Source organism: Bos javanicus, chromosome 20 (genome assembly GCF_032452875.1).
Source record: "Bos javanicus breed banteng chromosome 20, ARS-OSU_banteng_1.0, whole genome shotgun sequence".
In the NCBI taxonomy this organism is placed as follows: Eukaryota; Metazoa; Chordata; class Mammalia; order Artiodactyla; family Bovidae; genus Bos; species Bos javanicus.
Genome location: NC_083887.1, coordinates 25,398,669 through 25,423,037, shown reverse-complemented (window position 1 = coordinate 25,423,037; position 24,369 = coordinate 25,398,669).

Genomic DNA, 24,369 nt, shown 5'->3' with positions numbered 1-24,369 from the left:
CTGCTAACAATTCTGTGACTAGCTTTCAAGACATGGTGATACCAGATTACTATGCTTTCTAATCATGGAGAAGGCAATGGCAACCCACTCCAGTGTTCTTGCCTGGAGAATCCCAGGGACGGCAGAGCCTGGTGGGCTGCCGTCTATGGGGTCACACAGAGTCAGACACGACTGAATCGACTTAGCAGCAGCAGCATGCTTTCTAATCAATTTTAAATAAGTGAGATTATGCACTTGTTGTTGTTGTTCAGTCGCTCAGTCATATCCGACTTTATGAGACCCCATGGACTGTAGCATGCCAGACTTCCCTGTCCTTCACCACCTCCCACAGCTTGCTCAAACTTAATTCCATTGAGTCAGTGATGTCATCCAGCCGTCTCATCCTCTGTCGTCCCCTTCTCCTCCTGCCTTCAGCATCAGGGTCTTTTCTAATGAGATGGCTCTTTGTATTAGGTGGCTTCAAAGTACTGGAGTTTCAGCTTCAGCATCAGTCCTTCCAATGAATATTCAGGACTGATTTCCTCTAGGTGGACTGGTTGGATCTCCTTGCAGTCCAAGGGACTCTCAAGAGTCTTTTCCCACACCACAGTTGTTGTTTGTATCTCCAAACTTATGTGCACATCCTGTTTTCCTTCCCTCCTCTCTCAATGGGAGAGGGTTTCTCCTTTCGTCTCAGCTTAATTCCTCTGACTATTAAGCTCAGGACTCCATCTTTTCATTTTTCTCAGGAATCTTGGGCTATCACCCTTTCTACTCAATCCAAGTTACCAGACTGAAATATTTCATGCCTGTCCATTCCTAAAGTGAAGCCTCCATGGGCTCAAGTTCCATTCCAGTTTCTACCCTCACTATACCTCTTCACCACTGAGTCTTGAACTTTCAGTTCAATTCAGTTCAGTCACTCAGTAGTGTCAGACTCTTTGCAACCCCATGGACTGCAGCATGCCAGGCTTCCCCGACCATCAGCAACTCCTGGAGCTTGCTCAAACTCATGTCCATCGAGTTGGTGATAGCATCCAACCATCTCATCCTCTGTCTTGAACTTTACTGGGCATTTATTCCTCAACATCTTCTAATTCCTCTAATTCCATGGAAACTTTTCTTGCAAGATCACTGTGTCAGAAGTGGACAGAGTGAACAGTGCAAGAGTCTTCTTTGGGAATAGCACCTGTGAAATACGAAAAGGGTGTATGTTAAGTTGTTTCAGTCGTATCTGACTCTTTGCAACCCAATGGACTGTAGCCTGCCAGGCTCCTCTGTCCGTGGGATTCTCCAGGCAAAAATACTGGAGTGGGTTGCCATTTCTTTCTCCAGGGGATCTTCCCAACCCAGGATTGAACCCGTGCTTCTTACATCTCCTGCACTGGCAGGCAGGTTCTTTACCACTAGTGCCACCTGTGAAGAGACATGAAAGGAGCAGGAAGCAGGATTTGAACATGGCAGGCCTTCAGATGGTTATGCAAATCTGAAAAGTTCTCGGTCAATCCAACAAGAAGTCCTGGGGCAAAAATTGTTCCTTAAAGGATTCCTGGGCTGGTCAGAAACATCTATAACTCAATGTGCTCGTTTAGCTCCCATTATTGGCTGTGGGCTGTCTAGAAAGAGCTTGGCCTTGGCCTGAAAGCTGAGGCAGATTCAAGAGGTACTAAAAGTGATACCTTTAAACTCAGCTTCTCTGAATCAAATCTCAGAGACAGAGTTTTGGGTGAAGTAGAAAAGGATAGCTTTATGACTTTGCCGGACAAAGTGGGCCACAGTGGGCTAATGTCCTTAAAACCCTGTGTCCTGAATTGGGGAAGCTAGGGAGATGTTTAGGAGAAGGCAATGGCACTCCACTCCAGTACTCTTGCCTGGAAAATCCCATGGACAGAGGAGCCTAGTAGGCTGCAGTCCATGGGGTTGCTAAGAGTCAGACACGACTGAGAGGCTTCACTTTCACTTTTCACTTTCATACATTGGAGAGGGAAATGGCAACCCACTCTAGTATTCTTGCCTGGAGAATCCCAGGGACGGTGGAGCCTGGTGGGCTGCTGTCTCTGGGGTCACACAGAGTCGGACACGACTAAAACGACTTAGCAGCAGCAGCAGCAGCAGCAGCAGCAGCAGGGAGACATTTTAAATAATTGTTCAAAGAGAGCATAATCAGCTTGTGGACTTTCTTCTGATGGGTTGATGGTGAGGTTAAGTAGGAGTCAGCATCATCAAGCTTCAGGTCTGGGGTCTACATGCTTGTGGGCAGCATACCATTGTTAATCCTTAACTTCTCCCACCTGGAGAAGGTTTCAATGTCTGCAAAATAGCTCAAAGATACTGTATGTATCCATTGATGAGGAAAAAGACCTTGTCCCAAGGCTGTTATTGACTGTTGGTTTCTCCCTGGTCTCCTTGCCCCTCCTTTCCCTAATTAGCAGCTGTTTTATTTATTTATTTATTTTTAAATTTTATTTTTAAACTTTACAATATTGTATTGGTTTTGCCAAATATCGAAATGAATCCGCCGCAGGTATACATGTGTTCCCCATCCTGAACCCTCCTCCCTCCTCCCTCCCCATACCATCCCTCTGGGTCGTCCCAGTGCACCAGCCCCAAGCATCCAGTATCATGCATCGAACCTGGACTGGCGACTCATTCCATATATGATATTATACGTATTTCAATGCCATTCTCCCAAATCATCCCACCCTCTCCCTCTCCCACAGAGTCCAAAAGACTGTTCTATACATCAGTGTCTCTTTTGCTGTCTCATACACAGGGTTATTGTTGCCATCTTTTTAAATTCCATATATATGCGTTAGTATACTGTATTGGTGTTTTTCTTTCTGGCTTACTTCACTCTGTATAATAGGCTCCAGTTTCATCCACCTCATTAGAACTGATTCACATGTATTCTTTTTAATGGCTGAGTAATACTCCATTGTGTATATGTACCACAGCTTTCTTATCCATTCATCTGCTGATGGACATCTAGGTTGCTTCCATGTCCTGGCTATTATAAACAGTGCTGCGATGAACATTGGGGTACACGTGTCTCTTTCAATTCTGGTTTCCTCAGTATGTATGCCCAGCAGTGGTGATGTTGATAGTGAGGTTAAGTAGGAGTCAGCATCATCAAGCTTCAGGTCTGGGGTCTACATGCTTGTGGGCAGCATACCATTGTTAACCCTTAACTTATCCCATCTGGAGAAGGTTTCAATGTCTGCAAAATAGCTCGAAGATACTGTATGTATCCATTGATGAGGAAAAAGATCTTGTCCCAAGGCTATTATTGACTGTTGGTTTCTCCCTGGTCTCCTTGCCCCTCCCTTCCCTAATTAGCAGCTGTTTTATTTATTTATTTTTTTTAACAGCTGTTTTAATATGCCCATTGGAACTCAAGAAAGGTCATGTAGGCTGAATGAAGATGATTCACTGTAGTCAAAGAAATGGGGGTGGCACAGAAAGACCTTTGTTCCTGGGAGCCCCACAGGGCCCTGAGTGATTGCTGCATTGCTTCAGTCATGTCTGACTCTTTGCAAACCTGTGGACAGGAGACCGCCAGGCTCCTCTGTCCATGGGATTCTCCAGGCAAGAATACTGGAGTGGGTTGCCATGCCCTTCTCCAGGGGTCTTTCTGACCCATGGATCAAACCCGCATCTCTTAGTCTCCTGCATTGGCAGGCAGGTTCTTTACCCCTAGCACCACCTGGGCCCTGCTGGTATCAAAAGCTGGACTCTCTCAGCTCAATGCTGCTAACTATTCTGTTCTTTTAAAAAAAATCCTCTTATTTTTTTCCTGTTACTCTCCCAACTTTTTCCCAATCATATTTGAAAGCCTCTCTTTCTCTGACCTGGTGGCTTTCTTAAAAATCTGCATATCAATGCAAGGAATTGCAGGAGACACCGGGTTCGATCCCTAGGTCAGAAAGATCTCCTGAAGGAGAAAAAGACAAGCCACTGAAGTATTCTTGCTTGGTAAATCCCATGGACAAAGGAGCCTGGCAAACTACAGTTCGTGGGGTCGCAAAGATTTGAATATGACTGAGCAACTGAGAAAGAAGAGAAGCGAAAAGCAAAGGAGAAAAGGAAAGATATAAACATCTGAATGCAGAGTTCCAAAGAATAGCAAGAAGAGATAAGAAAGCCTTCTTCAGCGATCAATGCAAAGAAATAATGGAAAACAACAGAATAGGAAAGACTAGAGATCTCTTGAAGAAAATCAGAGATAACAAAGGAACATTTCATGCAAAGATGGGCTCGATAAAGGACAGAAATGGTATGGACCTAACAGAAGCAGAAGATATTAAGAAGAGATGGCAAGAATACACAGAAGAACTGTACAAAAAAGATCTTCACAACCAAGATAATCACAATGGTGTGATCACTGACCTAGAGCCAGACATCCTGGAATGTGAAGTCAAGTGGGCCTTAGAAAGCATCACTATGAACAAAGCTAGTGGAGGTGATGGAATTCCAGTTAAGCTATTTCAAATCCTGAAAGATGATGCTGTGAAAGTGCTGCACTCAATATGCCAGCAAATTTGGAAAACTCAGCAGTGGCCACAGGACTGGAAAAGGTCAGTTTTCATTCCAATCCCAAAGAATGCTCAAACTACCGCACAATTGCACGCATCTCACACGCTAGTAAAGTAATGCTCAGAATTCTCCAAGCCAGGCTTCAGCAATACTTGAACCGTGAACTTCCTGATGTTCAAGCTGGTTTTAGAAAAGGCAGAGGAACCAGAGATCAAATTGCCAACATCCGCTGGATCATGGGAAAAGCAAGAGAGTTCCAGAAAAAGATCTATTTCTGCTTTATGGACTATGCCAAAGCCTTTGACTGTGTGGATCACAATAAACTGTGGAAAATCCTGAAAGAGATGGGAATAGCAGACCACCTGATCTGCCTCTTGAGAAATTTGTATGCAGGTCAGGAAGCAACAGTTAGAACTGGACATGGAACAACAGACTGGTTCCAAATAGGAAAAGGAGTACGTCAAGGCTGTATATTGTCACCCTGCTTATTTAACTTCTATGCAGAGTACATCATGAGAAACGCTGGACTGGAAGAAGCACAAGCTGGAATCAAGATTGCTGGGAGAAATATCAATAACCTCAGATATGCAGATGACACCACCCTTATGGCAGAAAGTGAAGAGGAACTAAAAAGCCTCTTGATGAAAGTGGAGAGTGAAAAGTTGGTTTAAAGCTCAACATTCAGAAAACGAAGATCATGGCATCCGGTCCCATCATTTCATGGGAAATAGATGGGGAAACAGTGGAAACTGTGTCAGACTTTATTTTTCTGGGCTCCAAAATCACTGCAGATGGTGACTGCAGCCATGAAATTAAAAGACACTTACTCCTTGGAAGGTAAATTATGACCAACCTAGATAGCATATTCAAAAGCAGAGACATTACTTTGCCAACAAAGGTCCGTCTAGTCAAGGCTATGGTTTTTCCTGTGGTCATGTATGGATGTGAGAGTTGGACTGTGAAGAAGGCTGAGCGCCAAAGAATTGATGCTTTTGAACTGTGGTGTTGGAGAAGACTCTTGGAGTCCCTTGGACTGCAAGGAGATCCAACCAGTCCATTCTGAAGGAGATCAGCCCTGGGTGTTCTTTGGAAGAAATGATGCTAAAGCTGAAACTCCAGTACTTTGGCCACCTCATGTGAAGAGTTGACTCATTGGAAAAGACTCTGATGCTGGGAGGGATTGGGGGCAGGAGGAGAAGGGGATGACAGAGGATGAGATGGCTGGATGGCATCACTGACTCAATGGACGTGAGTCTCAGTGAACTCCGGGAGCTGGCGATGGACAGAGAGGCCTGGCGTGCTGCGATTCATAGGGTCGCAAAGTGTCAGATATGACTGAGCGACTGATGTGATCTGATCTGATCTGAGCAACTGAGCATTCACCAAAGCTTTCTTTGACCATCCACTTATGTTGTTCTTCAGGATTTGGTCCCAGTTCTTGTTTGTTTTATACCCTGAATACTCTATCTAGAAAAATCTCACACACGTCACTAGTTTCAAGATCAAGCTGTCTCAGTCATATCCAACTCTTTGCAATCCTATGGACTGTAGCCCACCAGGTTCCTCTGTCCAAGGGATTCTCCAGGCAAGAATACTGGAGTAGGTTGCCATGCCCTTCACTCAAGATGCTGGTGACTTACGAATGTATGCCTCTAGTCATGATCTCTGTCCTCAACTCTAGGCCTCTGTAGCCACCAGCCCCGGAGACATTTTCACACACAGGTCTCACAAACACTTTAAGTCATCCTTGCTGAATTCTTTACTTTTCCTCCAAATCTGCATCTTCCCCTCCAGCATTTTCTATCTCAGTCAGCCACCCAGCTGTCCATTATCTTCATCTCCTCTCCCTCTGCAATCTTTTGTCTTTTTAAACTTTAACCCCCTCTCTAATCTGGTCTGTTTATCCTCAATCCACTATCTTATCTCAAGTTAGGCTAGTTTTCTCTTCTAAAATATTGCAGTAGCCTCCAAGTTGTTTTATTTTTTTTTTTCACTTTCTGTCTTAGCTTTGTCCGACCTTATTAATTAAATAAACAAGATTTAAAATAACTGTGTCTGGTGGCTTCTCACGTGGCAGTGGTAAAGAATCCACCTGTCAATACAGGAGATGCAGTTTTGATCCCTGGGTCAAGAAGATATCATGGAGAAGGAAATGACAACCCACTCTAATATTTTTTGCCTGGAAAGTTCCATGGAAAGAGGAGCCTGATGGGCTAGTCCATGGGGTCTCAAAGAGTCAGGCATGACTGAGCATTCATGCACGCAGGATGTCTCTGGTGAGAGAACTGCAGATTAAAGCAACATTGAAATATAACTTTGACCTGCTGTATTCACTACCTGCATGTGTTCTAACAAATCACTGCAACTTGGTGGCTTAAAACAATAGCCATTGGTTCTCTCGAAGTTCTGGAGCCCATAAATCTGAAAGCCAGGTATGGCAGGCGACTTTAGAGAAAATCTGTTCCTTCCCTCTTCCCTCTTTTGGGGACTGCTGGCATGGCACTCCCGGACTTGTGTCCACATGATTCCCATCTCTGCCCCTGTCTGTACTTTGTTTTCTTCTCTGTGTGTCTGCCTCAAAACTTCTTCTGCAGCTCTTTTTAAAAAATACATTTTGGACTTCCCTAGTGTTCCCATAGCTAAGACTCCATGCTTCCAGTGCAGGGGACTGGAGTTTGAGCCCTGGTCAAGGAACTGGATCCCACATGCTGCAGCTGAGAGTCCATATTTTGCAACTAAAAGATCCTGCATGCCACAGCTAAGACCTGGCACAGCCAAACACACAAACAAATAAAACACACGTGTTTGCTTTTAGGCCACCCTGCATAATCCAGGATAAAACCTCCTCTCAAAACCTTTAACGTAATCACCACCTTTGCCATGTAAGGTAATATTCAGACTCTACATATTAGGATATAGATTTATCTTTTGGGGAGGCTACCATTCAGTCCTACTACACCTATCAAACTAGCAAAGCTTTAAATAGAATGAACATTCATTGCAGGGAAAAGAGACAGGATATATATACATCCACAGCTGGTGAGGCTATAAATTGGTGCTGTTGCTGCTGCTGCTGCTAAGTCGCTTCAGTCGTGTCCGACTCTGTATGACCCCATAGACGGCAGCCCACCAGGCTTCCCCGTCCCTGGGACTCTCCAGGCAAGCACACTGGAGTGGGTTGCCATTTCCTTTTCAATGCATGAAAGTGAAAAGTGACAGTGGGTACAACTCTGTTCAAAACGATATAGCAGTATGAATTAAAGCCAGTAAAAATATTCATACTCTTATCTAGTAATCCAGCATCTAAGAATTTGTTCTAGACAAATTTATTTAAATATGGACAAACAGAAGATTCAAATGTATATATGTATAAACATCATGTACATATGCAAAATAGAAAAAAATGCATCAAATGCCTGTCATAGTTATCTCTGGATAGTAACATTATAGACATTTTTATTTAAACTTGTCTTGAATTTTTAAATATTTTATAATGAACATGTATTACTTTAATAACCATTTAAGTCTATTTTCCAATTTAATCATATGAAATGTGGATCAATTCACAATGAAGGAATGAATGACTAGCCATAGAAGACTTGTGAATTACTTTCTAAAGTATTTAAAACCTTATCTGGCTATACCTCAGGAGCAAAAGCAAGGCAACAAAAAATGGATTCTGGAAGTCAGACTTACGAGATTTGTGATTATACACCCAAATATGCCAGGGTTCGTTTATCTCTGGAGAAAAACCGGAGAGAAATAAGTGCAGCTGGTATGGCTTGCTAGGATCACCTCATTATGAGACTAAAGGGAATCCAGGAAGTCACTTGGTTCATTTTGTCAGCTAACAACAAACTGCTACTCTAGGGAAATACAAAGATTTCTCTTCAAAAAAATACTTATTTTTTACTTTATTTATTATTTATTTGGCTAAGCCGGTCTTAGTTGTGTGGGATCTAGTTCTCTGAACAGAGACTGAAATAGGGCCCCCTGAATTGGGAGCATGGAGGCTTAGTCACTGGATCACCAGGAAAGTCCCTGAAGTTCTCTTTTTTAAAAAGTATTCTAGAAAGAGAAATCCTATATCTCCATCGGGTTTCCATTTGTTGTTTTTGGTTTTAATTCATTTATTTTTCATTGAAGGATAATTACAATATTGTGTTGGTTTCTGCCATAACATACCAACTATGTTTGACAAAGTTCTGCAGGTTAAGTAACTGGAGGAGAGATGTGAGTCTATTTTCTTTTGGAAACAAAGAAACAAAGGAGAAACTGATTCTATATTAAACCTTTGATTCTATATTAAACCTTTGATTCTATATTAAATCTAGGTATATATAACATAAAATTAATTTATGATTTTTTAAGTAACAATTTCCTGTTATTTAAGATAGATGGTTGTTAATACTGATAACAAAATAATTATTAAGCAAAAGGCTATCTATATGTAAAATATCATGAAAATTCCCTCTACAATAAAAAAAATTTTAATATGCCAAATCCAGTTAGAAGTAATGTGTCCAACTCACCTCACCAACTGAAGAAATCATTTAGTTCAATAAGACAAATATCTTTTTCATTATGACATGTTCTCACATATCATTAGATATAACCTGAGGGCACCAAATAATCTTAAAATATGGTTACAGAGAATTTATTTAACACATGCTTATTTAGTAATAATTAACTTTGTCTATTCAACGAGTTATTCAGTAAAATCACCAAGAAGCAAAATCTTGCAGATCCTGTCTCAGGAAGCCTTAGAAGAAATGATGGCTTCCCCATTCAGGACACACAAAACATCTTAAGGATTAAGACAATTGTAGTCAAAGGACTCTCCTCTTCCATTATGTACAAAGATCCTCAAAGCTTTTAACCTCAAGAGATTATGCAGAACATGTGCTTACAGTTTCCCCAGAGGAAATTCAGTTTGGGTGACTAACTCCAAGAGAAGATGCAGCACAAAGAAAAGGACAAGAATAACCAAGAAAGACTTGCTGAAGTTGTGCAAATATACCGAAAATTAAGATCCAGTTAGGTGTATTCATTCTCAGGACAGTGGTTACAATTCTAAAAGACATCTTTCAAAGGAAATGACTCTGTTATCAGCAGGGAACTTACGTAGGCTCAATTTGCAAATAATCTATTATTTAATGGAACTGGTAAAGATATGTCTGTTTTCTTATCATAACCTGTGGAGGAAATAATTTTAAATGCACAGACTTAAAAATAAATAAGGCAAAAAAAAACCCCATATATAGAGCATACAAGCATATTTCAAACAGACATACATATATGGATATTATATATTCATAAATGTGTACGAGGACTGCCTTTTGCATTCTTCAGTTGAAAAAGTCACTAAATGACAGAAACATTCATTTTTGAAGTAAACTTGAGAAAGTTTCAGTCTCAAGAGATTGGTGCAGGTATAAGAAACTGAGAAAGGCCGTACCAACAGTGATCAAGTAACAGTCTAGCCCTGCGTAGAGAAGTGCTAGACAACTATCAACAATGGTGATATAGACATTTGTCATCTACAATGTATTTTTTTATTATAAAGAAGCAAATAATAGAATAGCATATATGATGTGTCCTTATTTATGTGAAATATTGTGTGTGTGTGAGAGAGGGTAGAAAGTTGTCTCTGCCATACAGTGAGCATTGAATAAATATTTTGTTAAATGAACAATTAGTCTCAAGGTGATAAGACCTAAGGTAAATTTTGGTTCCATCTTTTTCTTTTTCTATATTTTTTCCAAACAAACAGATATATTTAGAAGTAGAAAAATATCTTCATTTTTATAAAAGGAAAAAAACAGGAAAAAAACCCATAATTACTTCCCTATACATTCATCACTCAATTTGGATTTCAATAGATTTTATTCTGCTATTCCAGGTCTTCTCTAGTTCAAAAAGCCCTGACTTTAGAGTCCTGAGGTTTTCAGAGCTTCAAGAATTTGGATGAGGAAAACTCATCGTATATAACAATATATATGTATATACATACACACACTACCATAAAGTTGGAAAAAGACAAAATAGGTTGCACATTTTAGGGTGTTAATTCAGTGTTTTTCACACTTTTCCACTTGGACACCCTACCTGTGGAGATAAAAATCTGGAAAGCCTTCATAATCTTGAAACTTCTTTATTGAAGTCTTATGTTTGAATAAAAAAATCATGAGAATTTTGCATTGCATCCATAATATAACTTTAATGCAAAATGAGGTTTAAATGTATTTATCCTAGAGTAAAAATGATGCTCCATGAAAAAACTGGTCAGGTTTTTTTTGCAGTTTTAGTGCCTGGTGGGCTGAGGGGGTGGGATAACTCACCCCAGTAGAGAAGAAAGTCAGTCTAGAAAGTGTGCAGTTGCTAAAATCAGTATCACTGACCGACCAGCTGCCCTTGTGAAATAAGGCCTCCACTTTGCCCAGGTTGTCTCAGCGCTTGATGGAAATCACAGAACAGGAAAGAAAACACATGACGAGAATGTCATAGAATACATCGGCTTCTACCGTTACTTCAAAAATTGTGTTCATTTTACCAGTTGGCTTTAACATTCAAGTCCTAAAAACGAAAACAGTATTTAAAAAAGTAAAATATGAACTAGTAATAAAGTAAGACGTATTTACTGAGTACTCATTTTAGCACATCAAAAAATCAGGTAAGGCTGAAATAAAGTTTTTATTTCAAAAGACTTCATATATGTAATAATCTTTCTGATATTCTGACAATATTATACCTTTACTGCAAATGCTTCGTAAAATTTAAAATATTTACAAATGATTATTAGAAAATGAATAAGCCCCAGCTATTCATAAATCACTCACGATGTCAAATTTAATTTTAAATTAAAGTGTTTCTTTTTTTCCCTCCTCTTTCAGGACAACAAAACAAAATTTATAATACATATTTATCCTCTGGATAATAATGTTATCCTTTAAAGCATGATATTTTTCTCCTTTAAGAAAACTGTTCTGACAATCCTTGAACTTAAGAAAAACTTTTAGTAAGCACTTAATAGTTCCAAATTTATTTATCACTCTGCTTTTTACAAAGAAAAATATAATTATCCAGTGTAAGAGAGAACCATGGAGTAATAAAGATACCAACTGATGAAATTAAAACCATGTGGAAACTTGGCAAGAAGGTCAGGACAACCAAATTACAATTTAACAATTAATCTGGGTAACTGAGAGATCAAGAAAAATAAATTCTGTTGTTGTAAACCAGTTACTGTTCAAAACTCTAAAATAATATCTTTTTTTGCAAGAGAATGTTGCTGACAAAGTCTGGGAAGGTTTTCAGCGTTAAATGAAACCTTAAAAGGCTTCTTTTTCTTTTGCAATTATTCATTTCTTGGGTTCAGTGAAATGTGTTAGATCACAAAGAATGATCTTATTTTATTTTCCTCTTCCCCTCAAAACATTTAGTGTTATAAAATAAAAAATTATAGGGAAAAAACTAACCTACTTCTAACCAAAGTGGCATTTTTAAAAGAACAAGTAGTTTTTTTACATTACAAAGTAACACAGTGTAGTAAATTACTGTATCTGAATATCTTATTTTTGTATTACATTTAAATTATTGGAGCCAGGAAAAGTAAAAGCCGATGCTTGATTCAAAGAGATATTTATCACATTCTCTAAACTGATGGGAAGAATACACAGAAACAATAGGGATTACAACTCTCTTTGATGAAGTCTCCCTGATTTGAACCTGTTTTTACCTCTTTCATAGAACAAGAGATAATCTCTCTGAAATAAATATTTCCCCGATTTAAACAAAAGATAATTGGGCAAAATAAGGTACTAAACACATAGTTAATGTGGGAAATAATAAATAAATATAAACAGATAAAACACTAAGATTATATCTCTCTTTTTTTTCCAAAGAAAAAAGGTAATGAGCAGACAACCACTTGTAGTTTCAGAGCTGAAGTCTTCCTTTGACAGCCCACGGATCAATTAAATCCTCTTCAAATTAGTTTTGATGTGTTAATGTGTGAGTTCCCCATCCCCAAGTTTCCATGGACCATTACTGGGGTTTTACGCTGGCTTTCCACTGAATCGTTTCTAGTGTTTTGTTGCATGTTAATGCGAGGTCATTTAAAGCTATGTCATTTAAAGCTATGTAAATACAGAAAAAAACAACTCTAAAGCAGCGCATTCCCTACTTTGCTTATTTTCTCACACCGCCTTCTGTCTTCTGCTAGCTAAGAAAAGATAGAAAATATTTGAGTCTTGCTTAATTGTTCTCTTTGATGGCTGGATGTGTAATCTCTAGCAATACTTAGATTATCAAAATATAGCAGGTGGTCATATCCTGATTTCCATAACCTGTTCAAAAACACCTAGATTCTCAAAATTGTTAATCTGTCATAGATCCTTAACTCTAATACGGAGTGACTAACAGGTAGAGAAAGAATATTTTAAATTTATGACTGGGTAATTCCTTTCCCATATGATGGAATCCAAAACAATGCCTCAGTTTTATCTGACAGGGAATTACTGTCCCGTTTGCCTCCCCAGTGCTTCCTGTTGGGGGTGAGGGGTCTATTCTTGAGCATGACAAAGTCTGATTTCTGAATGGCTGGTAGTGTCAAAGGGCCATTAGTATGCTAAGCCTTTTAGTGGCATGGGATAGCTCCATCCTGCTTTCCTCAATTGTTGCAATTGGGCCACGTGACAAGCTGATGATTTCAAGGCAAGCTTTGGAATCTTGCTGTCTTCCAGAAATTAATATTCCTTCTGGTAATATCATCTATTGACGCTTCTTGCCTAATTCTTTAGTGCCTGCATGGACGTTCAGTCCTGGTGAAACTCTAGAGCAATGAGAAAAAAATAAAAAAAGACTCAGCAAACAAAATTGGTAAATTCCCTTATGATTAGATTTTAAGAGTTTTCCTAACAGTGTTTGGAAAAACTGTTGACAGTTTTTATCATCTCTATTTTAAAAAATTCTACAAATACTGGTGACATATGTTGAAAACAATTTTTCAAAACCAAATTTAATACAAAAATGTTTATAGGTCTTTTTATTTTGTTTAGTCAACTCAATTGCTCAGCACTGATACATTTTCTGCATTTCTTGAGAATATTCTTTTCATGCTTACTAACTGCTAGCACCCATAGCAGTAGAATAAACATAAAATAATCATTTGAAAATTAAAGGAAGTGGACCAGATGATATCTGTTTCCATACTGACTAGTTACTTATTATGTCTAATTCTGCAGTTAGCCAGCAGACCAATAAGAAAGTTTATTGAAATATTACCTTTAACTTCAAAGAAGATTTGAAAGATAGAACACTAGATTCGTCTTTCAGTTGTTCCAAAGGAAGAGCTGAGCAGAGGAGACCGGATAACAAAATTGATCAGTTTCTTGGCCTTGCAAGAATGAAATCTATATAATGCATTTTATTTGGTTAGAGGATTTTTCCAAGAATATCAGCCACATACATATTCAAATACAAAGAGAAAATACCTACCAAACTGCAATGCACAATGTGTTTTAGCTAATCCACAAATCTGCCTTTATTCCTAAAGGGTGAAAAACTGAAAATTATGAATATCTTGTCACTCTGAGACCCGGGATAGCAGAGACTGGCTGGCTTTTCAAAACAACTTGTTTCTGGGAACTCCCCTGGTGGTCCAGTGATTAAGAATCCACCTTCCAATGAAGAGGTCGTGAGTTTGATCCTTGGTCGGGGAACTAAAGATCCCACATCCTGAGAGGCAACTGAACCCATGTGCCACAAATAATAAACAGCCAAAAATAAACAAGTAAAAGCAAACAAAACACCTTTTTTTTTTTTCTCTCTAGGGCACATAGATAGGCCACACATTCCTGCCTTCTTTGCAGTTAGCTGTAATTATTTGACTGTGTTTCAGCTGTAGGGTGTATTTACTTAACAGGTTGTGCTTTACCACCAGACCTGGCCCATAAAAGTCTCCCATGTGTACTCTTTCATGCCTTTTCTCCCTCTGCCAGCCTGACTCAGAGCATGCCGACTTTGAAAACTTATGATAAAGAGGGCAGACCCACAAGAATTCCAGAAACGCTACTTACAGTGCTGCTTTACTTACAGTTTTACTTACAGTAAAACTCCCACCAATCAAGAACACTTTCATTGGACTTTTGACTGAGAAATAAACTTTTAATATTTTTTAAGCCATTGCACATTCCATACTGGAAGTGGAGTGCAGCTGAAAATGACAACTCCACACTTGTGACATTGGTTTAGTGGTTGGGCATCAAGCAGTGAGGAAAGTGATATTGAAAGCTGGAAAGACAGAGACCCATGACGCCTAGAAGCAAAACAAACACCTACAATGTGTTTGGAGACAAACAAGCATATTGTGTGTCTCCAATGATAGCTTATTTTTTCTTTTTTAGGAGCTAGGGGAAGGATGAAGAGCAGTGCTGAGGCCAGGGAGTAGAAAACTCAGGGGAAACCTACCATTCCAATGATAGCTTAAAATGTTACTCAATCCAAGTTCCTACAACTCCCCACATGCACGATAGGTCAGTAAATTGAGAGAACTGTTGAAATAGTGACTTTTCAGAAAGAGAGCAAATGGAGAAGATGGTGGACTTGTGCCCCAAAGAAACATCTTGTCTGAGTTAGAATTCAGGCTTAGTCAGGCTTCTTACTGTTTGTTTAATATTTGTTTGGCTGAGCTAGGTCTTAGTTGAGGCACACAGGCTCTTCAAATTTTGCTGCAGCACGTGGGATCTTCAGTTGCAGCATTCGAGATCTTCAGTTGCAGCATGCGAACTCTGAGTTGCAGCTTGTGGGATCTAGCTCCCTGACCTGGGATTGAACCTGGGCCCCCTACATTGAAAGTGCCGAGCCCTGGACCACCAGGGAAGTCCTCAGCCTGATTTTATACTAAAAAGGGAAGAAGTGAATTCAAACATTTTCTAGTTCTGGGCCTGGTCAGCCTCTGGAGGGGATGTGGTAACTTCTTCCTGCCTGTAGTCATTCTCAGGTGGGGCTGGGCAGGATGTTTCCTGTGAATTAAACAAAGGCGGGTGGGTGTGTGCTACGTCACTTCAGTCCTGTCCGACTCTTTGTGACCCTGTGGACTGTAGCCCGCCAGGCTCCTCTGTCCATGGGATTCTCCAGGCAAGAATACTGGAGTGGGTTGCCATGTCTTTCTCCAGGGGATCTTCTTGACCCAGGGATCTCCTACGTCTCCTGCCTTAGCAGGCAGATTCTTTACTATTAGCACTACCTGGGAAATCCTAAACAAAGGTATTTTAGCTTAATGCTCATGACGTGGGAGGCAGGGTTCCCAGACATAGGTTATTAGGTATAATTCAAGCTTATACGCAACATCCCTTTAGTGATTAACTTGTAATAGGATATAAAACGTTCTTCCCTATTACAAGAGAAAGACTAGTATAACCTCAAATCTGTAGTACTAGCGGAAGTGACTGGAAAAAGTAAGCATAAGTGCTTCCAGCAAGCTATCACAAGGAAACTGATGAACTCAGAAAAAAAGAATATCACAGTTTCCAAACAGAGATGAAAGGGAATGAAGAGAGTCCAGATATTTAGTTCCTCAAAGGACTGGAAAATTCAACTATTTCTAAACCCATTGAAAGAGGAAAAAAAAGACTGAAAAAAAGGGCTATATGGTAACTATATGTTTTTGTTTGCCTGGGATATTCATGGTTCACGCCTCTTATTTCTGCTTAAGTATTAACTGTATTAATATGACTCATTCTGGTAAACATCAGATTATAGATGTAGTTTCCTAACCTAGACTTTGAAGGTAGCTATCTAGATGAATGAGTTCTAAGTCACTTCAATCATATCAACTCTTTGCAACCCAATAGACTTGTAGCCCACCAGGTTCCTCTGTCCATGGGATTTTCCAGGTAAGAATACTGAAGTGGGTTGCTGTGTCCTCCTTCAGGGGATCTTCCCAACCCAGGGATCAAACCTGCGTCTCTTATGTCTCCTGCACTGGCAGGCAGATTCTTTACCTCTAGCAGCATTTGGAAAGCTGGCTAGTTAAGGGGGGTGTGGGGGGAAGTCATTGCATTATGTAGTTATCTATTGCTGTGAAACAATCCCAAATTTAGTAGATTAAAACACAACCATTTATCTACTCATGGTTGTGCAACTGTGAAATAGCTCAGAGGGATGAATGTCTTAACTCAGCACCACAAGAAATCAATTTGCATCACTGAGTAGCTGCATTCAACTGCATGGTATCTTTTCTCATCCACTTATTGAAGACAAAGTTCTTCAGGAACCTTGAGAAGGGTGGAGCCTGGGTCCCTAACCTGATGGAGAGCAATTGATTTTACTGTTATGTGATAAATAAACTTTTATTTTGACGAGGCACTTAGAATTTACAGTTTATTTGTTAAAGGAGTCAGCATTATTTTAACTAACACAAGGAAATTAAAGGTACCAGAGATAAATGTTATCTGATTCACAAATTGCTAGAGTCAGTCTTATTTATGATTAATAAACCCAGTTGTGTTCATTGTCAAATAATATTTTTAAGATTTTATTTTCTTTTATTGGTTCAGGAGAAAAATACAGTTTCTATTTCCTAGGTAAAAGTTGAAATATCTACCTGCTCACACACTTTCCTTAGGATTTGTCTCTTCTGAAGGGAGGTCATAGTCTGAAGGGATGGTCATAGTCAGCCATATCTAGTCCATGTAGTAGGATGACCCAATCTAGCTGACTGGCAGGGGTAGAGATCTGACCCAATATGGACCAATATGATTCTTCTCTCATAGGAAGTTAAAACTAGCAAAACTACTAAGTAGGAACTGACCATAACTGAATTATTTTAATGGTGGGATTCTAGTGTGAACTCCATAAGCTTCTGTTGATTTATAAGTAAAATCAAACTGTGATGCTGGAGAATACTCTTGACAGTACCTTGGACTGTAAGATTAAACCAGTCAATCTTAAAGGTAATCAACCCTGAATATGCTTTGGAAGGGCTGAAGCTCCAATACTTTGGCCACCCGATGCAAAGAGCCAACTCCTTGGAAAAGCCCCTGATGCTGAGTAATGCTGGGAAACATTGAAGGCAGGAGAAGGGGACGACAGAGGATGAAATGGTTGGATAGCATCACCAATTCAATGCACATGAGCTTGAGCAAACTCTGGGAGATAGTGAAGGACAGGGAAGCCTGGTGTGTTGCAGTTCATGGGATCATAAAGAGTCCGACACAACTTAGCCAATGAACAACAACAACTACAAAAGGTATGATGCAATGTCTAAGATTTGTTTTAAAATACTCCAGAAAAATGTCTTCCCTGGTGGTCCAGTGGTTAGGAATCCACCTTGTAATGCAGGGGAAAAGGGTTTGATCCCTGATCAGGGAACCAGGTCAGGGAACATCCACCTTCGGGGGCAACAGAGCTCACTTGTTGCAACTACTGAACACACACGCCGCAACTAGAGAGTCTGTGCAACGCAACGGAAGGTCCTACATGGTGAACTAAGAAGTGGGCCGACGCAGCCAAATGAGGAAGTAAAAAAAAAATAGAATACTCCAGAAAAAAATATTGAGTAGTACATGTATGTTTGCAGGTTTTAAATTTTTTTAATATGAGAAAAGTATAATAAATTCCCACTGAAGCCAGCTTCAACAATTATCAGCATTTTGCCACTCTTGGTTCTATGTGCACACACACACACACACACACTTTTTAAAAGCAGTATATCTCCTGAATAGTTAAAAACTTAGATTCTGGTATGGTAAAGACTCTGCCTGCAATGCAGGAGACTGCCTGCAATGCCAGAGACCAGGGTTCGATCCCTGGGTCAGGAAGATCCCCTGGAGACGGAAATGGCAACCCACTTCAGATTCTCCATGCTGGAGAATCCCATGGACAGAGGAGCCTGGCAGGTTGTAGTCCACGGGGTTGCAAGAGTCAGACACAACTTAGTGACTAAAATACTGGGCTTCATATCTTGTTTTTGTCACTTTCTAGCAGTATCCATGTTTTGCAAGTTACTTTGTCCTCTGTAAATTGCAACATTCTCACGTGCAACACAGCAAAAACATTAGTACATTCTAGGGATGATTAACGGAGAAGACAATGGCACCCCACTCCAGTACTCTTGCCTGGAAAATCCCATGGATGGAGGAGCCTGGTAGGATGCAGTCCATGGGGTCGCTAAGAGTCAGACACAACTGAGCGACTTCTGTTTCACTTTTCACTTTCATGCATTGGAGAAGGAAATGGCAACCCACTCCAGTGTTCTTGCCTGGAGAATCCCAGGGACAGGGGAGCCTGGTGGGCTGCCATCTATGGGGTCGTACAGAGTCGGACACAACTGAAGCGACTTAGCAGCAGCAGCAGCAGGGATGATTAAATGAAACTATAAAACATATTATCCAGCACATAGTAGGTATGTAAGATTTACTTTTTAATTTTTAATAGTGTCATAGTAGGGGCTTCTTCTGTGCTCAGTGATAATGAATCTACCTGCTAATGCAGGAGACACAGGAGACGTGGGTTTGATCCCTGATTTGGGAAGATCCCCTGGAGGAGGAAATGGCAAGGCACTTCAGTATTCTTGCCTGGAGAACTGCATGGACAGAGGAGACTGGCAGGCTGTAGTTCATGGGGTCACAAAGAGTTGGACACAACTGAATGACTGAATACGAATCCAGGCATTTGTACAAGTGGTGGTATAAAGAAAGCTTGATGGATACCCTTTGCAGGGTAGGGGAGGGGTGGCATAAAATGAAGAAAAAGAAACTGAAGGTGTATTAGACTTTTCTGAAAGAATAAAAGAGTGTAAAGGGAGTCCAAGATAGAAAAGTTACAGTTTGTTTGAATACATGCAAAGATGTTGTAAATGTTTGTTATTTTCTGGCCCAGCATGTAAGTCTCCTTTGTGTGTTTGTGAAATTATCACTTTCTGAATATTGATGAGTTGTGCAGACTGCCTCCCATCAAGAAATCTGAGAATATCTCCCATTCCCAGCCCTCCTTTGCAGCTAGGATATAAGTATGTGACTCAGACTCAGGCATTCAGACACATTTGCCCTGGATTCCAGATAGGAAGTCGTTAATACCAAGGGCCCAGGGTAGTGGAGAAAGCATTATGGAGACAGGTGGCAGGCAGTAGTAATGGCAGTGACATCCAATTTTCACAAATAGCAGTAGCCATGGTTCCAGCAGTGGGATCTAGTCTCCACTGATACACAAAACTGCTGTGCATCTGTTTTTAACATGGCCGTAATAGGGTCCTCGGTGGGCTAGTTTCTGTGGCATGTTTTGCTTTGGTCCCGCTTTCTGCCTAGCTTCCTGTGCTATTGCCCCATTTTTAATTGAGCTCAGTTCTCCAGACCTCCTGTAATTCTATTTGCTACTCAATACATTTTCAACACAGCTTCCCTCGTGGCTCAGACGGTAAAGAATCCGCCTGCAGTGCAGGAGATCTGAGTTTGATCACTGGGCCGGGAAGATCCCCTGGAGAAGAGAATGGCTACTTACTCCTGTATTCTTGCCTGGAGAATCCCATGGACAGAGGAGTCCGGCAGGCTACAGTCCACGAGGTTGCAAAGAATCCAACATGACTGATGGACTAAACACACACACTCTTCAACAATTTTGCTTTTCAGAAGTCACAATAGGTTTCTGATCCTTCCAACTAGTAATCCTGATAGATAAGAACACAGAGCAGGGTAAGAGGGACTGTATGGTAGATGTGGCATTTTGGATTTTGCAATTTTAGGTAGGGTGGTAGGCTGAATTTTTGCCAGTTTCTCTTAGATTCTTTCCTTAACTTCCCTGCTCTGCCATTTCATAAAGAACAACCTCTCCCAGGTTCTCTTGACTTCGAACTTTCAGGTGGGTTCAATTAATGGGAGGTACTGGCAGAGTGGAAGGCAAGTTGGGTATTTGTTGGCTTCCCCTCTCCCCTTGTGGGGTGATGTCTGACACTTTTCCCATCATCCTATTCCAGTTCCTATTGGATTATCTCTCCCTCCCTGATCCCAGCTCTGGCTCAGCCTTCTTTGCTAGGACTTCAGAGCCCATGGATCACCCCAGCTTTGGAATTCTATTCACACCACTTACTCCCTGTGGTGCTTAGCCCTAAGGGTGACAGCAACTCCTGCTGATTCTGATATCTGAGTTGCCTCTTAATCCTCCTTGTTTGGCTCCTCAGCAACTCCATCACCTGTGTAAACAATTCCCTGAATTAAATTTCCTCTGTAGGAAACAGTGGTTTCTGTTTTCCTGGCAGGACATTGACTGATATGTGTGTCGAGGAAAGCCTCCTTGAAAGGTGACATTTGATCAAAGACTTAAGAGAGGAGGGAGTTACCCCTGTTGATATGTGTGCGGAAGTGTATTCCAGGCAGCAGGAACAGCGCAAAGACCCTATGGTGAGAAAATGCCTGGTATGTTGAAGAAAACAGCAGAGTGAAAGAAAGAATAATAGCAGGTGAGATAGGAGAGGTCATGGAGCCTGATCATCTGATGGAGGGTTTTGATCAAGGGGGTATCATGAATTGTCTTATATTTTAAAAGGACCATTGTGGCAACTGTGTTGAGATTATATGATAGGGGACAAAGGCAAAAGAAGGAAGTCATGTTCAAAGACTCTAGCAGCATTCTAGGCAAGAGATGATGGTAGCTTGGACCTATGAGCTAGCAATAGAGGTAGTAAGAAGTGGTTCTATTATAGCTATAATTTGAAGGCAGAACCAAAGGAATTTACTGGGGTGGGAAAGAGTGGACTGAAGGAGGATTGTAGTGATGCTGTCGATGTCTAACTAGGGATACACAAAATGACCAGAAGTCTTCAGGCATGGCAGTGAGAAGCCATGGGCATGTGCTTCTCTAATAGCTACAGTTTTTTCCCTTATGTTCTTCTGGACCTCTTCCAGGGCCAATGGTTGAAAATCATTAATGCAGTTTCTGGGAACTGTTTTTAGGTCTTTAACTGATTGTTCCTGAACCTCATGTAGAGGGACTTTGTGGTCACTTCTTAGTATAGAATCATTTTTCAGAAATATTCCAAGATGTTTCAGAACTAGTGTCCCAAAGAGAGAGAAGGGATTTAAGGATAACTCAAAAGTTTTTAGCTTGAACAACTGAAGGGTAAGGTTGCCATTGGTTAAGATGGGGAAGGCTGTAATTAAACAGACTTGGGGGAGATCAAGAATTCAGTTTTGGACATTTTTAAGTTGGTGATATCTATTAAATACCCAAATGAGAAAAATCAAGTACTAAGTGGAAATATAAATCTTTAATTCATGATAAAAGACTAAGCTGGAGATAAAGTTTTGGGAGCTATTGGTAAATAGATGATATTTAAAAGCTATATGTCTGAATGAGGTTGTCGAGGGAGAAAAAGGAAGGCCAAGGATTGAGTCCCAGAACACTCCAGCATTAACAAGTTTGGGAGAGAAGGAGGAATCAGGAAGTGGAGTTTGAGAAGGAGTATTTACATGAAATGGTAGGTGTTCAGTATGGTGTCCTGGAAACCAAGTGAAGCAACTATATTGAGGACTTAGCAATCAATTTTGTCAAATGACATAAAGTCTTAGAATTGATCATTGGCTTTAGCAACATAGAGGATATTCAGTTCAGTTCAGTCACTCAGTCGTGTCTGACTCTTTGCAACCCCATGGACTGCCTCATGCCAGGCTTCCCTGTCCATCACCAACTCCCGGAGCTTACTCAAACTTATGTCCATTGAGTTGGTGATGCCATCCAACCATGTCATTCTCTGTCATTCCCTTCTCCTCCTGCCTTCAATCTTTCCCAGCATCAGGGTCTTTTCAAATGAATCTGTTCTTCGAATCAAGTGGCCAAAGGATTGGAGTTTCAGCTTCAGCATCAGTCCTTCCAATGAATATTCAGGACTGATTTCTTTTAGGATTGACTGGTTGGATCTCCTTGCTGTCCAAGAGGATATTGATGATCTTGAAAGAACAGTTTAAGTGGAATCAAAGCATGACTGGGGTGGGTTGAAGTGAGAATAAAATTGGAGACTATGTATGGAGACAACTATTTAGAAAATTGTTATTGCAAAGAGATATGGCAGTAGTTAGGAGAAGGCAATGGCACCCCACTCCAGTACTCTTGCCTGGAAAATCCCATGGATGGAGGAGCCTGGTAGGATGCAGTCCATGGGGTCACTAAGAGTCAGATACGACTGAGCGACTTCACTTTCACGCATTGGAGAAGGAAATGGCAACCCACTCCAGTATTCTTGCGTGGAGAATCCCAGGGACAGGGGAGCCTGGTGGGCTGCCATCTATGGGGTCACACAGAGTCAGACATGACTGAAGTGACTTAGCAGCAGCATGTCAGTAGTTGGTGGGATAAATTGAGTCAAGATAAGTGTTTTGTTTTTTTTTTAATTAATTAATTTTGGCTGTGCTGGGTCTTCGTTGCTGTCTGGGCTTTTCTCTAGTTGCAGTAAGTGGGGCCTACTCTGTAGTTTCAGTGAGTAGGCTTCTCATTGCAGTGGCTTCTTCTGTTGAGGAACACGATCTAGGGCATGCGGGCTTCAGTAGTTAGGGCACCCAGGTTCCAGAGCACAGGCTCAATAGTTGTGGTGCACAGACTTAGCTGCTTTGTGGCATGTGGGATCTTCCCCATCCAGGGATGGAGCCCGTGTCTCCTGCATTGGCAGGAGGATTCTTTACCGTTGAGTCACCATGGAACCATCCAGTGTTGTTTTTCAAAATGGGAAAAAAGGCAGCATGTTTGTGAACTGAGGAGAATGTTCCAGGAAATAGTGAAAGATTTATGGTGCAGATGAGACAGAATTAACGGGGCAATGTTCTCAGGAAGGTGGTTCAGGATGGGATGGGATTTAGTGCACAAGTTGAGGGATCAGGTTTAGATAGGAGTGGGAATAGTTCATCCATGATAACCAAGGGAAGGCGGAGTATGTAGGTGCAGCTTCTGGTCAGTGAAACGCTGATGGGTGTCTGGAAAAGAGTTCTTCTTCTTTTTATTTTTTCCCCAAAACTTGTAAATTTTATTTTATTTATTTTTTATTAATCATCACATTTATCCATCCAAGATGGACAAAAAACAAATTATTTCAACAGGTGTTTGAAAAAAGTTTAGAAATAATTCAATAACAAGGATGATTACATAATTAGTATATGAAAATCCCTATGTTTCTAATATCATTGGGAAGGGCTCTTTAAGCAGGATATAAACACAGATGATAAAAGAAAAACATAATAAACTTGATGACACAAAATATTTTTAAAAATTTTCTGCACTGAAAAAGAATTTAAACCAGCTCAAAAGACAATTTAAAACTGTTACAAAATGTTTGTGACATACAAAAACTCGTTATCTTATTTTCAATAAATGTAGAAAAGAAGATAATATATTGCTTTCATGCAAATTAGAAAGAGAATGTCCTTCCTCAAGATATTTTAAACTATCACACTATTCTAATTTTTGTTAGGACAAGACACTTCACTGCCATCTGAAAGAAAATATCATAACAAATATTGAAATTAACAATTTATTTTTAATTAAAAAAATTTTATTGGCATATAGTTGACTTGCAATGTGTTAGTTTCAGGTGTATAGTAAAGTGAATCAGTTATACATATGTATCTCTTTTTTTCTTTTAAGGTTGTTTTCCCATATAGGGCATTACAGAGTACTGAGTAGAGTTCCCTGTGCTATACAGCAGGATTGTTACCTATTTTATCTCATTAGAATTGTTACCTATTTTATCCAGATCTCACAGTTTATCCCCCTTGCCCTTTACCCACTTTTAACTATAAATTTGTTTTCTACATCCATGACTACTTCTTTTTGTAAATAAGTTCATTGGAACTCTTCTTTTTTAGATTCTACATA